Here is a 13,078-nt window from a genome sequence, read left to right on the forward strand (position 1 = left end):
CTAAATAACCGTAGCTCCATTTTAAATAATCTTTATATGTAAATGGGGTAGAAAAATGTCTAGTTTAACTTGGTGGCATTATTTTGCATGTTAAACAACTCTGAAATATGGTTTAGGGCAGAACAGTACCAAATCCATAAATCGCATATGAGGTTTTTCCGGAATTGTTGTTTGTTGTTTCCGGCCTCATTTAAACTTGCCTAGATAGGTAGTTTTCATATACTCCACCTCTTGCCATGTTTAACAACATTTAATATTGTTGGGTACATAACCGAGAGAGAACTAAATAAGTCATGTGGTGTTTCGCCAATATGCAACTCGTTGCATATTGAGCTCCACTTAATTTGTAGTATTGTTTGTGCATTTTGCCATGCCATGCCATGAATCATTAAACCGGACATGCATCATACTTGGTTGTGCATCATGCCATGTGTATGTGGTGGTTGTTTACCATGTTGTTTGCTTCTTTCCGGTTGCGCTTCTCCTTGATAGTTCCAGTAACGTTGCGTTTGTGAGGATCCGTTCGACTACATCCGTTTGTCTTCTTCATGGACTCGTTCTTCTTCCTTGCGGGATTTTAGGCATGATGACCATACCCTCGAAATCACTTCTATCTTTTCTTGCTAGTTGTTCGCTCTATAGCTATGTCGCGCTACCTACCACTTGTTTATCAAGCCTCCCAAATTGCCATGATAGCCTCTAACCTTTTTCAACCATCCTAGCAAATCATTGTTTGGCTATGTTACCGCTTTTGCTCAGCCCCTCTTATAGCGTTGCACGTTACAGGTGAAGCTGAAGTTTGTTCCATGTTGGAACATGGATATGTTGGGATATCACAATATCTATTATTTTTATTAATGCATCTATATACTTGGTAAAGGGTGGAAGGCTCGGCCTTATGCCTTGTGTTTTGTTCCACTCTTGTCGCCCTAGTTTTCATCATACCGGTGTTATGTTCCTTGATTTTGTGTTCCTTACGCGGTTGAGTGTTATGGGAACCCCCTGACAGTTCGCTTTGAATAAAACTCCTCCACCAAGGCCCAACCTTGGTTTTACATTTGCCTAACAACCTAAGCCTTTTACATTTCCCAACCTGTCAGTCGCCGTGGCCACCAGGGGCAACTCTGGGTTGGTCTACCGGAAGCTTGGACAATCCAGTGTGCCCTGAGAACGAGATATGTGCAGCTCCTATAGGGATTTGTCGGCACATCCGGACGGCTTTGCTGGTCTTGTTTTACCAACGTCGAAATGTCGTGTAACTGGGATTCCGAGCCTGATCGGGTCTTCCTGGGAGAAGGAATATCCTTTGTTGACCATGAGAACTTGTGATGGGCTAAGTTGGGACACCCCTGCAGGGTTTGAACTTTCGAAAGCCGTGCCCGCGGTTTTGGGCAGATGGGAATTTGTTAATGTCCAGTTTGTAGAAAACTTGACTCTTGACTTAAATTAAAATGCATCAACCGCGTGTGTAGCCGTGATGGTCTCTTCCGACGGAGTCCGGGAAGTGAACACGGCTCCTGTGTTATGCTTGAACGTAAGTAGTTTCAGGATCACTTCTTGATCACTTCTAGTTCACGACCGTTGCGTTGCTTCTCTTCTCGCTCTTATGTGCGTAAGTTAGCCACCATATGTGCTTAGTGCTTGCTGCAGCTCCACCTCATTACCCTATCCTACCCATAAGCTTAAATAGTCTTGATCTCGCGGGTGTGAGATTGCTGAGTCCTCGTGGCTCACAGATACTTCCAAACAGTTGCAGGTGCCAATGATACCAGTGCAGGTGACGCAACCCAGCTCAAGTGGGAGCTCAATGAAGATCTTGATCGTTGTTTTGTTTCTTTTCATGTCGATCAGTAGTGGAGCCCAGTTGGGATGATCGTGGATCTAGCATTTGGGGTTGTCTTATTTTATTTTGGTTCTGTAGTCAGACCTTGCTTGTACTCTCAATGATGTATGTTTAACTTGTATTTGTCTGAAGTGGTGATTGTAAGCCAACTCTTTATCCCGTTCTTATTCAGTACATGGGATTGTGTGAATATTACCCCTCTTGCGACAAACCTACCATGCGGCTATGCCTCTAAGTCGTGCCCCGACACGTGGGAGATATAGCCGCATTGTGGGTGTTACAACTGATCATCAGGAAAGGAAACATAATAGCGACCCAAATCTTCGTCAAATTCCCACTTGAGTTCAGTAGCATCGCCTGCACTGGTATCATCGGCACCTGCAACTGTTTGGAAGTATCCGTGAGTCACAAGGACTCAGCAATCTCACACCCACGAGATCAAGACTATTTAAGCTTAAGGGTAGGAAAGGGGTAGTGAGGTGGAGCTGCAGCAAGCACTAGCTTATATGGTGGCTAACATACGGCAATATGGGACCACTTGAGGTGGAGCTGCACCCAACCGTCAAGTGGTTCCATACAACCGTCAAGTGGTTCCAACCGGCAAATACGGAAACTAAGGCGGCAAGAGTGGAACACAACACCATGCATAAGGCCAAGCCTTCCACCCTTTACCAATTACATAGATGCATTAAAGTAAATAAGAGAAAATAATGATATCCCAACAATATCCATGTTCCAACAAGGAACAAACTTCATCTTCACCTACAACTAGCAACGCTATAAGAGGGGCTGAGCAAAGCGGTAACATAGCCAAACAACGGTTTGCTTGGAAAGGAGGGTTAGAGGCTTGACATGGCAATATGGGAGGCATGATATAGCAAGTGATAGCTAACACGGCATAGCAATAGAGCGAACAACTAACAAGCAAAGATAGAAGTGATTTCGAGGGTATGGTCATCTTGCCTGTAAAGTTCTCAGAGTTGTCGAAAGCTTGATCCTCAAAAGCATTCTCAACAGGTTCCTCGGTCCCGTACTCGTCTCCCGGCTCTACCCAAGGCAAGAACACAAGCAAAGGAACAACAATCAACCATGGTGCAAAGCACAAGCAACATGATGCAAAACATGACATGATATGCGAGATGTGATATGCAATGCATATGCGTGCTCCGGAAGGAAAATAATGATCAAGGAATCAACTTGGCAAACCAAGTATGCCTCTGGAAAGATGAGATGATTTCGGGTGAAATCGATATAAAGATCACCGGAAATGGATGCACGGTTTGCAAATGGCAAGCAAAACAAGAATGACACAATTCTGCGATTAACAGCACGATGCCACTTAGAATGCAACAAGAAACTAAGCTACTGCACCCCAACATAACAAAAAATTATATGGCAATGATGTACACAAGATGGTTGACAAAACATGGACACTGAGCTACGGCTAAATCACACAAGAGCAGGTTCAAACAAGCATGGCAGAAGTGCAAAAGATATCAGCTTCACAGACTTAGTGAAAATACTAACATGCCAGAAATAACATCAGGAAGCCATGTTTAGAGCAAGCAAACAACATGCTACGTTTCTTGTTTTCTTGTTGGCATTCTAAGTGGCATCGTGTTTCTTGCTCCGGAAGGAAAAAAACATATCATAGCAAACAAAGGCATGGCATTATTCTACTCAAATCATAGATCAAAAGTCCCTTACTGAACATGAGCCAAAAAGGCACAGAAGATATGATGGCACCCATGTAAACATAGCAAGTTTTATTAACAGTTTCAGACTTAGCAGAAAACAGAGCATGGCATAAACAGAATTATGAAGGCATCTTTGCGAGCTCAAACCACTCATCACAAAGCCTTTCATGACAAAACAATCATACCAACAGCAATATGACATGTTCATGAAGCTAACCATGGCAAGATCAAGTTCATAGCATGCATGGATCACTAGCAACAACCATGGCAATATTGTTTAGCATGTTAACATTCTGCCAGGAACATTTTATAGCAAAAGTAGAGCAAGAACAAGACATTCTAGGGCACTCCATAATTGCAAACAGGGGCATGGATGGATAGAGCATAACCATATGTTCAAAACCTCATTACTGAAGTATCTCAAAACAAGCATGGATATCACTGTAGCATCAAGTTTACATGGCATCAAAATAACAGCAGGCACAAGACTTAGCAAAATCCTAAGTCCCTGAAAACAGCAATATCACTAAGCCTAGTTCACATGCTTGTGCTAGTCGCCACATTGATCACAAAAATGCAAGACAAGCACCTCTATAAAGATGGCATGTTGTAGATCAAAACACATGTAGAGCTCATGCTCATATGATGCACACATAAAATGCAACAAAAATGACAAAACCTCATGATCTGATAAGTAGCAGTAGTAAAGATTTTATAGCACTCTTGCATCAATGATTAGGGCATCAAGATGAACTCAAACAAGCATGCCACAATGTAGTGAAATGAATATCATCTCACAATGAACATTTTGATATATAATGTGCATGAAACTGAGTTATGGTCACGGAGATACGAGGCAATGAACAAGGCATGAAATCATCACAGAAAAAGGACTTAGACGAAATCGAAGGGTCAACCTGCTCAGATCTAGGGTTCGTGTGCGGTCCACGAGGTTCGTCGGATCTGGCCGGAACTTTGCCAGAAATGGAGCGGGGAGGCGACCGGAGGTGAGGAGAGGACACCGGAGTTGTCGGGGTGCCGGATCTGGCCGGCGGCGAGGTGACGCGGCGGCGAGGCGGCGCTGGTGGCGGAGCATGGCGCGGCGGCGGGGCGCACTGGTGGCGGAGCTTCGCGCGGCTGGCGGGCACGCTGGCCGGAGAGGCGAGGTGGAACGGCGGCGGGGAGAGGACGGGCAGCGCGGCGACGGGTCTTGGGCGGCAGGCGCGCGGGAGGAGAGGCGCGGGAGCGGGCGCATGAGCGTGGCGGCGGCGATAGGCTCGGGTGGGCCCTCCTCCGGCTCGCCGGGCCACGGCGGCGGGGACGGATCCGGGGACACGTGGCGGCGTGCGATAGGCACGGGGCGGCGGCGCGATGTGTCCGGCAGGACCCGGACGTGTCCGGCGACGGCGGGGGAGGATTTTAGGGTTTCGGGACCCGAATTTTGAGGGGGTGCACATATTTATAGGTAGGGGGAGTTTGGAGTGTCCAAATGAGGTGTAGTTTTCGCCCACACGATCGTGATCCGACAACGGAGGACATGGAAGTGGTTTCGATGGGTTATTCAGCTATTTTGTTGGTGTGTTGGGCTGCAACACACACGAGGCCTTCGCAGTTACCCGGTTAACCATTGGAGCATCAAACGGACTCCAAATGGAACGATACTTGATAGGCGGTCTACCGGTGGTGTACCAAGGCCACTTGGCAAATCTCGGTCCATTCCGAGAACGTTTAACACCCGCTCACGAAAAGAGACAAGAGGGGTGTGTCGGTGCACGTGGGAGTGTCGGATTGCAAAACGGACAACGGGGAAAATGCTCAGATGCATGAAACGAACACAAATGCAAATGTGATGCACATGATAACATGATATGAAATGCATGACATGAACAAAATGCAAAACAAAGACAAAAACCCAACCACGAAGGGAAGTAACATAACTTAAAGCCGAAAATGGCGAGAGTCGGAGTTAAAAATATGGCAAGTTACATCCGGGGTGTTACACATTCGTCACGGATGCTATGCTTAACAGCCGCTAGGGCTTCAAGATTCGGACAGTCAACGATCTGGTTCTTTTTGGTTAGGAACCTAGTCCAGAGTTTTCTGGCTGATTCTCCAGGTTGTTGAACTATGTGGCTTAAGTCATCGGCATCGGGTGGCCGGACATATGTACCTTGGAAGTTGTCAAGGAAGGCTTCTTCCAAGTCCTCCCAGCTACCGATGGAATTTTCGGGCAGGCTATTTATCCAGTGTCAAGCTGGCCCTTTGAGCTTTAGTGGGAGGTATTTGATGGCGTGGAGGTCGTCTCCACGGGCCATGTGGATGTGGAGAATAAAGTCCTCAATCCATACTACGGGATCGGTTGTTCCGTCGTATGATTCAATATTGACGGGCTTGAACCCCTCGGGGAATTCGTGATCCAGCACCTCATCTATGAAGCAGAGAGGGTGTGTGGCGCCTCTATATTGGTCCGCGTCACAGCGCACCTCCGATGAAGTCCGTCTATGGTTATCGGCCCGGGTGTGACTAGCTTTTGAAGGAAATATGCCCTAGAGTCAATAATAAAGTTATTATTTATTTCCTTATATCATGATAAATGTTTATTATTCATGCTAGAATTGTATTATCCGGAAACATAATACTTGTGTGAATACATAGACAAACTAAAACATCACTAGTGTGCCTCTACTTGACTAGCTCGTTTATCAAAGATGGTTATGTTTCCTAACCATAGACATGTGTTGTCATTTGATTAATGGGATCACATCATTAGGAGAATGATGTGATTGATATGACCCATTCCAGTAGCTTAGCACCCGATCATTTAGTATGTTGCTATTGCTATCTTCATGACTTATACATGTTCCTATGACTATGAGATTATGCAACTCCCGTTTGCCGGAGGAACACTTTGTGTGCTACCAAACGTCACAACGTAACTAGGTGATTATAAAGGAGCTCTACATGTGTCTCCAAAGGTACATGTTGGGTTGGTGTATTTCGAGATTAGGATTTGTCACTCCGATTGTCGGAGAGGTATCTCTGGGCCCTCTCGGTAATGCACATCACATAAGCCTTGCAAGCATTGCAACTAATGAGTTAGTTGCGAGATGATGTATTACAAAACGAGTAAATAGACTTGCCGGTAATGAGATTGAAATAGGTATTGAGATACCGACGATCGAGTCTCGGGAAAGTAACATACCGATGACAAAGGGAACAACGTATGTTGTTATGCGGTATGACCGATAAAAGATCTTCGTAGAATATGTGGGAGCCAATATGAGCATCCAGGTTCCGCTATTGGTTATTGACCGGAGACATGTCTCGGTCATGTCTACATTGTTCTCGAACCCGTAGGGTCCGCACGCTTAACATTACGATGACAGTTTCATTATGAGTTTATATATTTTGATGTATCGAAGTTTGTTCAGAGTCCCGGATGTGATCACGGACATGACGAGGAGTCTCGAAATGGTCGAGACATAAAGATTGATATATTGGACGGCTATATTCGGACACTGGAAGTGTTCCGGGTGATTTCGGAGAAAACCGGAGTGCCGGAGGGTTACTGGAACCCCCCCCCGGGGGAGAAGTAATGGGGTTTATGGGCCCTAGTGGAGAGAGAGAGAGGGAGGCCAGGGTGGGCCGCGCGCCCCCTCCCCCTCTGGTCCGAATTGGACTAGGAGAGGGGGGCGGTGCCCCCCTTTTCCTTCTCCCTCTCCCCCTTCCTTTCCCCCTCCTAGTAGGAGTAGGAAAGAGGGGAGTCCTACTCCTACTAGGAGGAGGACTCCTCCTCCTTGGCGTGCCCCAAGGGTCGTCCGGCCTCCCCCCTTGCTCCTTTATATACGGGGGCAGGGGGCACCTCTAGACACACAAGTTGGTCTTCAAGATCGTTCTCTTAGCCGTGTGCGGTGCCCCCCTCCACCATAGTCCTCGATAATATTGTAGTGGTGCTTAGGCGAAGCCCTGCGACAGTAGAACATCAAGATCGTCACCACTCCGTCGTGCTGACGGAACTCTTCCTCGACACTTTGCTGGATCGGAGTCCAGGGATCGTCATCGAGCTGAACGTGTGCTAGAACTCGGAGGTGCCGTAGTTTCGGTGCTTGATCGGTCGGGCCGTGAAGACGTATGAATACATCAACCGCGTTGTCATAACGCTTCCGCTGTCGGTCTACAAGGGTACGTAGACTACACTCTCCCCTCTCATTGCTATGCATCACCATGATCTTGCGTGTGCGTAGGAAATTTTTTGAAATTACTACGTTACCCAACAGTGGCATCCGAGCCTGGTTTTATGCGTTGATGTTGTGCACGAGTAGAACACAAGTGAGTTGTGGGTGATATAAGTCATACTGCTTACCAGCATGTCATACTTTGGTTCGGCGGTATTGTTGGATGAAGCGGCCCGGACCGACATTACGCGTACGCTTACGCGAGACTGGTTCTACCGACGTGCTTTGCACACAGGTGGCTGGCGGGTGTCAGTTTCTCCAACTTTAGATGAACCGAGTGTGGCTACACCTGGTCCTTGTGAAGGTTAAAACAGCACCAACTTGACAAACTATCGTTATGGTTTTTGATGCGTTGGTAAGATTGGTTCTTGCTTAAGCCCGTAGCAGCCACGTAAAACTTGCAACAAACAAAGTAGAGGACGTCTAACTTGTTTTTGCAGGGCATGTTGTGATGTGATATGGTCAAGACATGATGCTAAATTTTATTGTATGAGATGATCATGTTTTTTAACCGAGTTATCGGCAACTGGCAGGAGCCCTATGGTTGTCGCTTTATTGTATGCAATGCAATCTCCCTGTAATGCTTTACTTTATCACTAGGCGGTAGCGATAGTCGTAGAAGCATTAGATTGGCGAGACGACAACGATGCTACGATGGAGATCAAGGTGTCGCGCCGGTGACGATGGTGATCATGACGGTGCTTCGAAGATGGAGATCGCAAGCACAAGATGATGATGGCCATATCATATCACTTATATTGATTGCATGTGATGTTTATCTTTTATGCATCTTATCTTGCTTTGATTGACGGTAGCATTTTAAGATGATCTCTCACTAATTATCAAGAAGTGTTCTCCCTGAGTATGCACCGTTGCAAAAGTTCTTCGTGCTGAGACACCACGTGATGATCGGGTGCGATAGGCTCTACATTCAAATACAACGAGTGCAAAACAGTTGCACACGCGGAATACTCAGGTTATACTTAACGAGCCAAGCATATACAGATATGGCCTCGGAACACGGAGACCGGAAGGTCAAGCGTGAATCATATAGTAGATATGATCAACATAGTGATGTTCACCAATGAAACTCCTCCATCTCACGTGATGATCGGACATGGTTCAGTTGATTTGGATCACGTGATCACTTAGAGGATTAGAGGGATGTCTATCTAAGTGGGAGTTCTTTAGTAATATGATTAATTGAACTTAAATTTATCATGAACTTAGTACCTGATAGTATCTTGCTTGTTTATGTTTGATTGTAGATAGATGGCCCGTGATGTTGTTCCGTTGAATTTTAATGTGTTCCTTGAGAAAGCAATGTTGAAACATGATGGTAGCAATTACACAGACTGGGTCCGTAACTTGAGGATTATCCTCATTGTTGCACAGAAGAATTACGTCATGGACGCACCGCTGGGTGCCAGGCCTGCTGCTGGAGCAACACCAGATGTTATGAACGTCTGGCAGTGCAAAGCTAATGACTACTCAATAGTTCAGTGTGCCATGCTTTACGGCTTAGAATCGGGACTTCAACGACGTTTTGAACGTCATGGAGCATATGAGATGTTTCAGGAGTTGAAGTTAATATTTCAAGCAAATGCCCGGATTGAGAGATATGAAGTCTCCAATAAGTTCTATAGCTGCAAGATGGAGGAGAACAGTTCTGTCAGTGAGCATATACTCAAAATGTCTGGGTATAATAATCACTTGATTCAATTGGGAGTTAATCTTACAGATGATTGTGTCATTGACAGAATTCTCCAGTCACTTCCACCTAGCTACAAGAGCTTTGTGATGAACTATAATATGCAAGGGATGGTTAAGACAATTCCCGAGCTCTTCGCAATGCTGAAAGCTGCGAAGGTAGAAATCAAGAAGGAGCATCAAGTGTTGATGGTCAACAAGACCACTAGTTTCAAGAAAAAGGGCAAAGGGAAAAAGAAGGGGAACTTCAAAAAGAACAGCAAGCAAGTTGCTGTTCAGGAGAAGAAACCCAAATCTGGACCTAAGCCTGAAACTGAGTGCTTCTACTGCAAGCAGACTGGTCACTGGAAGCGGAACTGCCCCAAGTATTTGGCGGATAAGAAGGATGGCAAGGTGAACAAAGATATATATGATATACATGTTATTGATGTGTACCTTACTAATGCTCGTAGTAGCACCTGGGTATTTGATACTGGTTCTATTGCTAATATTTGCAACTCGAAACAGGGACTACGGATTAAGCGAAGATTGGCTAAGGACGAGGTGACGATGCGCGTGGGAAATGGTTCCAAAGTTGATGTGATCGCGGTCGGCACGCTACCTCTACATCTACCTTTGGGATTAGTATTAGACCTAAATAATTGTTATTTGGTGCCAGCGTTGAGCATGAACATTATATATGGATCTTGTTTGATGCGAGACGGTTATTCATTTAAATCATAGAATAATGGTTGTTCTATTTATATGAGTAATATCTTTTATGGTCATGCACCCTTGAAGAGTGGTCTATTCTTATTAAATCTCGATAGTAGTAACACACATATTCATAATGTTGAAGCCAAAAGATGCAGAGTTGATAATGATAGTGCAACTTATTTGTGGCACTACCGTTTAGGTCATATCAGTGTAAAGCGCATGAAGAAACTCCATACTGATGGACTTTTGGAACCACTTGATTATGAATCACTTGGTACTTGCGAACCGTGCGTTATGGGCAAGATGACCAAAACACTGTTCTCCGGTACTATGGAGAGAGCAACAGATTTGTTGGAAATCATACATATAGATGCATGTGGTCCGATGAATGTTGAGGCTCTGGCGGATATCGTTATTTTCTCACCTTCACAGATGACTTAAGCAGATATGGGTATATCTACTTAATGAAACATAAGTCTGAAACATTTGAAAAGTTCAAAGAATTTCAGAGTGAAGTTGAAAATCATTGTAACAAGAAAATAAAATTCCTATGATCTAATCGTGGAGGAGAATATTTGAGTTACGAGTTTGGTGTACATTTGAAACAATGCGGAATAGTTTCGCAACTCACGCCACCCGGAACACCACAGCGTAATGGTGTGTCCAAACATCGTAATCGTACTTTACTAGATATGGTGCGATCTATGATGTCTCTTACTGATTTACCGCTATCGTTTTGGGGTTATGCTTTAGAGACGGCCACATTCACGCTAAATAGGGCACCATCGAAATCCGTTGTCGTTTCTTAAAGTTTGAGGCTGTGATGCTTATGTGAAAAAGTTTCAACCTGATAAGCTCGAACCCAAATCGGAGAAATGTGTCTTCATAGGATATCCAAAGGAAACTATTGGATACACCTTCTATCACAGATCCGAAGGCAAGACTTTTGTTGCTAAATTCGGAAACTTTCTAGAGAAGGAGTTTCTCTTGAAAGAAGTGAGTGGGAGGAAAGTAGAACTTGATGGGGTAACTGTACATGCTCCCTTATTGGAAAGTAGTACATCACAGAAACCGGTTTCTATGACACCTACACCAATTAGTGAGGAAGCTAATGACGATGATCATGAAACTTCAGAACAAGTTTCTACTGAACCTCATAGATCAACCAGAGTAAGATCCGCACCAGAGTGGTACGGTAATCCTATTCTGGAAGTCATGCTACTAGATCATGATGAACCTACGAACTATGAAGAAGCGATGGTGAGCCCAGATTCCGCAAAATGGCTTGAAGCCATGAAATCTGAGATGGGATCCATGTATGAGAACAAAGTGTGGACTTTGGTTGACTTGCCAATGATCGGCAAGCAATTGAGAATAAATGGATCTTCAAGAAGAAGACTGACACCGATGGTAATATTACTGTCTACAAAGCTTGACTTGTCGCAAAAGGGTATCGGCAAGTTCAAGGGATTGACTACGATGAGACCTTGTCACCCGTAGCGATGCTTAAGTCTGTCCGAATCATGTTAGCAATTGCCGCATTTTATGATTATGAAATTTGGCAGATGGATGTCAAAACTGCATTCCTGAATGGATTTCTGGAAGAAGAGTTGTATATGATGCAACCGGAAGGTTTTGTCGATCCAAAGGGAGCTAACAAAGTGTGCAAGCTCCAGCGATCCATTTATGGACTGGTGCAAGCCTCTCGGAGTTGGAATAAACGCTTTGATAGTGTGATCAAAGCATTTGGTTTTATACAGACTTTCGGAGAAGCCTGTATTTACAAGAAAGTGAGTGGGAGCTCTGTAGCATTTCTGATATTATATGTAGATGACATATTACTAATGGAAATGATATAGAATTTCTGGATAGCATAAAGGGATACTTGAATAAGAGTTTTTCAATGAAAGACCTCGGTGAAGCTGCTTACATATTGGGCATTAAGATCTATAGAGATAGATCAAGACGCTTAATTGGACTTTCACAAAGCACATACCTTGACAAAATTTTGAAGAAGTTCAAAATGGATCAAGCAAAGAAAGGATTCTTTCCTGTGTTACAAGGTATGAAATTGAGTAAGACTCAATGCTCGACCACTGCAGAAGATAGAGAGAAAATGAAAGATGTTCCCTATGCTTCAGCCATAGGCTCTATTCAAGTATGCAATGTTGTGTACCAGACCTGATGTATGTCTTGCTATAAGTCTAGCAGGGAGGTACCAAAGTAATCTAGGAGTGGATCACTAGACAGCGGTCAAGAACATCCTGAAATACCTAAAAAGGACTAAGGATATATTTCTCGTATATGGAGGTGACAAAGAGCTCATCATAAATGGTTACGTTGATGCAAGCTTTGACACTGATCCAGACGATTCTAAATCGCAAACCGAATACGTGTTTACATTAAACAGTGGAGCTGTCAGTTGGTGCAGTTCTAAACAAAGCGTTGTGGCGGGATCTACATGTGAAGCGAAGTACATAGCTGCTTCAGAAGCAGCAAACGAAGGAGTCTGTATGAAGGAGTTCATATCCGATCTAGGTGTCATACCTAGTGCATCGGGTCCAATGAAAATCTTTTGTGACAATACTGGTGCAATTGCCTTGGCAAAGGAATCCAGATTTCACAAGAGAACCAAACACATCAAGAGATGCTTCAATTCCATCCGGGATCTAGTCCAGGTGGGAGACATCGAGATTTGCAAGATACATACGGATCTGAATGTAGCAGACCCGTTGACTAAGCCTCTTCCACGAGCAAAACATGATCAGCACCAAAGATCCATGGGTGTTAGAATCATTACTGTGTAAATATAGATTATTGACTCTAGTGCAAGTGGGAGACTGGAGGAAATATGCCCTAGAGGCAATAATAAAGTTATTATTTATTTCCTTATATCA

The sequence above is a fragment of the Triticum urartu genome, chromosome 2A (assembly GCF_056163025.1).
Source record: "Triticum urartu cultivar PI428250 chromosome 2A, HENAU_Tu73, whole genome shotgun sequence".
In the NCBI taxonomy this organism is placed as follows: Eukaryota; Viridiplantae; Streptophyta; class Magnoliopsida; order Poales; family Poaceae; genus Triticum; species Triticum urartu.